Source organism: Humulus lupulus, chromosome 1 (genome assembly GCF_963169125.1).
Source record: "Humulus lupulus chromosome 1, drHumLupu1.1, whole genome shotgun sequence".
Taxonomy (NCBI): Eukaryota; Viridiplantae; Streptophyta; class Magnoliopsida; order Rosales; family Cannabaceae; genus Humulus; species Humulus lupulus.
The window spans coordinates 88,573,523-88,579,305 of record NC_084793.1 but is presented as its reverse complement, the minus strand read 5'-3'; positions in this window follow the sequence as shown (position 1 = coordinate 88,579,305).

Genomic DNA, 5,783 nt, shown 5'->3' with positions numbered 1-5,783 from the left:
ATCTATGAATAATACTCCCACTCAATTACATTACTAAATCTCCAAGAAGTAAGTATGGGCTCGACCGTAGGGTAAGCTGGTAACGAACAAGTCAAAATATTTAAATAATATAATTAGTAGAATATTATAACTCAGAATTAAGATCGACTTAACCTATGGTCAACGTTGTAACATTAATTAGATTCGATAACAACGATACTTATTTATCAATCAATAATCAATATCAGTCCTAGTCCGATGTAACCAAATACATTCGATCATATCTACTTGGCCAATGCCTTGGATAAGACATCACACTCCTAATGTGTAAGTAGATCATATCGTAGATTTCCTAATCAGAGAAAACCCAATGCACTGATCTAATCTTAGGACTCGTTCTTTTGAACATATAAATACAACTATAATCCATTGTGACCTAGTCACTATAATTATAGCGATCCATATGTTCGGGATTTTCTAAATGTTTGTATTATTTTAATAATCATGTAATAAAACAAGCAATCAACACGGTTGTCAAACTAATTGATTTCTACTACTTTTATTGATAATATGAAATCGTGCTACATGTCCGACATGGTTTTATAAGGGCATAAAACCCAACAAACTCCCACTTGCCCTTTTATAACAAATGAGACATGTTTCTCAAAGCCATGCATTCTACATGCTTCACAATTATGCTCTCTGCTCATATCTTTGTTAAGGGATATGAAAGATTGCCTTCCAATGCTATCTTCATCACCTTCACTTCACGCCTTCGCCACACATCCTCGATAATGTGGTGCTTTCTCTCTACATGCTTTGCTCTTTTGTAGCTTCGAGGTTCTTTTGAATTTTCTATTGCCTCATTACTGTCATTAGAAAAAATGAGTGGTTTATCCATTTTTGGAATGACACTGAGATCCGTATTGAACTTCCTTAGCTAGACTATTTCCTTAGTCGCCATAGACGCAACTATGCACTCAGCCTCCAAGGTGGATTCTGAAATGGCAGATAGCCTAACGCTTCACCAAATCACAGCTACTGAGATGGCGAGAAACCTATCGCTTCTCCAAATCATAGTTCCACCCCTAAGAGTAAACACCTTTTTTAGATGTAGACTTCTTGTCATCAACATCAGTCTAAAATCAGATTTTGTGTAGCCAAACAGGTTCAAAGATCCACCTGAAAACACTAACATACAGTCTCTAGTCCATCAAAGATATTGACCTCCATCTATTGTTCATTTCCAAGGTACCCTTGCTCACCACTCCCATTGCATAGCAGATCTCCAATCATAGCACACAACATAGTATGCATTAAACTTATAATTGCAAATGCATAAGGAATTCGTTACATCTTTTCTTTCTCTTGAGGAGTCTGTGGAGACTGCTGCTTAGAAAAATAAACTCCATGTCAAGATGCTAAACATCCTTTTTTGGAATTTGTTACAAAGTAACGAACAAGCACCTCACCAAAGTAGGTCGCTTGAGTTAGATCCAAAATTCAACTATTTCTATCCCTGATGCTCTAGATACCAAGAACACGACTTGCTGCAACGAAATCTGGAATTTCGTTTCCAGCCAGTTCTTTATGTTTGATGATTTCTGAACATTGTTTCCAATGAGTAAGATATCATCTACAAAAAGGACTAAGAACACCGTAATGTCTTTTGCCCTAAGTTGTCAAACACAAGGGTCAACTACATTTTATTCAAAACCTCAGGTCTTAATGTTTTCATTTAACCTTAAGTTCCAGGAGCCCGAAGCTTTTTTTAAGTCCATAGATTGACATACTCAGCTTGCCGACTTTCTTGTCCAACTACTTTGAAATACTTCTGATTGATCCATGTTAATGGTCTCATAAAGATAGCCACTAAAAATTCTTCTTTGATGTCCATTTTCCTTATCTCTTAATCAAAAGTTGTGGCTATGGATAAGAGTATACTAAATGAATTTTAACATGGCTACTGGAGAAAAAGTTTTCTCTAAGTCAAATTTTTCTCTTTGCCACGAGTCGAGCCTTTACTTTCTCGACCTTTCTATCTGCTCCTCTCTTCTTCTTATAGATTCACTTGCACCCCATGGGCCTAAAGCCCAATGGCACATCTACAAGATCTCAGACAAATTAAAAGTACTTAGACTTTATTTCCTGGTACTTGGTTTTGAGTCAAAGATCCCTTTCAGACTTACCCATTGCCTATTTAAAGGCCAACGGATCATTGTTACTTGTTTCCCCAACCAGCTTGTGGGTTTCACTATCCATTTCATAGGTACCGGGTTTCGAGAAACCCTCCCACTATGACGAGGCATCATAACTTTCTGACTTGGATTAGTGGTTTCTAAATCTACCTTGTTTTCATCGACTTGCGTCGGTGAGGATGGAACAATAGTTGATCATTTTTCCATCTAATACTATTTTTCTATGAGACTTGAAATTCATTATGTAGTCGTTATCCAGAAAAATAGCATTTGTAGAGCCAAAAAATTTCTTGTCTATTGGACTATAAAATTGACCACCTTGAGTACCTTTAGAATAGCCATCAAACAAGCAAACCCCAGTTTGTTGTTCTAGCTTTCTACCTTTTTCCTCAGGACATAAACATGACACCGCCAAATTCCATAATGACGTAAACCAGGTTCACGACCATTTCATAATTCTACTGGTGTCTTGGAGACAACTTTTGAGATGACACAACATTTAAAAAAATGTCACATGCGGTCTAGGTAGTATGTCTCTAGAAAATATCTGGGTAAGAAGTTGGTAGAGTTGAATAGCTTATCTTAGAACACACATGTTCATAAAAGCGTGATTCACGCCATTCAGCAACACCGTTCTGTTGCGGAGTCCTTCAGACAGTTGCTTTAGACAATTCTCCAAGTTCAATTAAATGATCTTGGTTCTGATTATCCAAATATCCTCCACCCCAATCAGATCACAAGATCTTTAACATGTTACCTAATATGGTTTTAAAGCCATAGAAATGAATTCTTTGAACTTCTTAACAAATTTGCAGAATTCCTATGCTTTAGGTACTTACATGAGTCTCTAGAGCAATCGTTGATGAAGATGACGAAATACTCATAACCACCCCTCACTTGAACATTCATAACTCCCCAGACATTTGAACATACTAGCCCTAGTGGTTCTTTGGCCCTTTCTCCTATCACAAATAATGGACGCTTTGCCATTCTGCCCTCTATACTAGATTCACAAATAGGTAGGTCACCCTAGGTGAGTTCCCTCAAAGGCCCAGCTTTTGTTGGTCTTTGAATCCTATCATATCAAATATGACCAAAGCGAAAATGCCAAAGGTACGTCATTTCTAACGTTATTGACCTTTTGCCGTTTAATGGTCCTAGATTTAGCTATCTTAAACAACTCATTATTTAGAACATAGGGTTCGTTTAGTTGCAATAGGTATAGCCCATTTTTCATACATCCACCCCACAATTCACATCCATTTAAAGAAATAGGATTTTATTGCTTGTGAAAGTAACTACAAATTGTTGTTGATGTAATAAGAAAAACTGAAATTAAAATTTCCATTGAAAATCGAAATAAAATAAACAGTGTCTAAAAAAAAAATATTTATTTCCAAAATTCATTCAATCTTATCCTTTTTCCTTGTTTGATACGAACAACCCTTGATGGATTCCAAGCTGTGGCTTTTTATCCTTCATCGCTTTCCCAATGCTGAAAAGGTGTAACAAAAAAGGTACATGCATGTTTAGTAGATTTTGATTCAGTGATCCAAAACCGATGTATTATCCTCTAAAATCACATGCATCCAAGACAAATTTAATTATCTTGGGTTCCATATTCCTTGAGTGCTGGGCAATCTTTTTCCAATTCCCAGTCTCCTTGCAGTTGGAAACACTCCCTTTTTTTGTGTACTTATAATCAAGCCCTGCTCCAAGATGCTTTGCAGCATTAGGTGCCTTGCCATTGGACTTCTTATTCTTTTTGTATGAATTTCTTCCTCTCTTGCTCTTCGAAGAAGAAGCTTAAAGTAGCATCTCCTTGAGCTTGTTTAGTAGTATTAGCATTCTTTCCTTTGCTCGAACCACCATCAACAATCCTCTTTGAAGGATTTGATGATCGTTGCATAGGAAAAATAGGAATATCTTTGATTATCATGAACTCGACGTTGTCCATAATCAACACCATGTTGACGTTGGACAAACATTTCGTGAGGTTCTCTCCATAGAGTAACCTTTTAGAGATTAGAGAGAATATGAGGTAGGAAGCCTAGAGCTACGATTATCAACTAAGTTGAAATCAACACATTGCTTGACAAACATTTATTCATTAAATTTTCAGAAATAACATAACATACAAAATGTTTTGAGATAAGAAAAATACTAAAACACTTATCTACTATTTCTTAGGTACTATAACTAGTCACAATTATTCACTTAGTTAAATAGAGAAACATCTCAATTAATAAAACTTCATAGCCTTTTATTAACTACCTATTCCATCCGATCAAACTAACAAAAACTCACGTGCCGCGGTAGGCAAGAGTCACAAATATTTCTTACTTTATGAGTTTGACCCACAATTTCGATTATTATAAACTTAATTCCTATAGTCACCGTAGGAATGACTCTATAGAAGGTCCATCTATAACCATCTATCCTAAGAAATTTAACCATGTTAAGAAGTCTAGTGAACACCTTCCGTAGGGAGACGAAATCAAAGCGCCACGAGGTCCCACTTGACTCTAACATTGTTAAATCAACGGTGGAGATCGAATTTAAATTTTTAAAACTCATTATTAAATATTTTAGTATTTTATTCTTTTTGAAAAATAAACTTAGGTTTGCCAAATTATTAAAATAATTAATAAACCATAGTTTATAATTTTTCCATTAATTCTAAAATTACCATTGAAAAATATCCAAAAATTAGAATTAATTTGTTTTAAATCAATTATTAGGTCCAACTAAAAAGAATAACCTAATACAACTAAGTCAAACTTAGGTAAATGAGCCTTAACAATTTGAGCTTACATGGAGGAGAGCTGAGTTCAATATGTCGGACCCACTACTAAGGCTCCCTAACTTCCACACAAAGCCCAAAAAGACAGGAATTTGAACCTTCGTTTTATTAATTGTTATTCAATTGATTAAGCCCAATCTAGTAATGCAAAGCAAATGGGCCTTCACAAGTGGAACCACCCACAAGAGAGGAATTTATACTTTACATGTTCAATTGGGCTGAAATAAAACCTAACATTTTATGAAAGTTTTATTTGATTTTTACCACATTTTTCAAACAAAAAAATTGGGCCATCATTATACATATATTTAAAGCCCAAATGCAAAAAAAAAAAAACCTAATAATGATGCTTGATATGTAAATAATTGGATGGGCCTAACATGTTACTCTATAACCATATATTATTAAATTATGCAAATATACCACAATAATATACTATTTTGCAAAATACCGTAATTAATTAACATAGAATTCATCAAACAAAATTCAATATAATTAATTAAATAAGTTAAAAAAATTTAAATTAATTAAAATAGAATTTATCAAACAAAATTCAATATCAATAATTAATTTAAGCTAGGCTGTTAAGTTGTTAGGAATGACAAGATATTATATTTTTAAATATTTTAACCAACTTTAAAATATCAAAATATCTTTTACCCAATTTTAAAATATCTAAAATATCTAGAATTATCTGATAACTAATTATAAATATTTTAAACAATAAAAATATCTTGAATAATCAGATAACTAATTTTAATATTTTATTTATAACAAAATAAAAAATATCTTAAAATATTTTG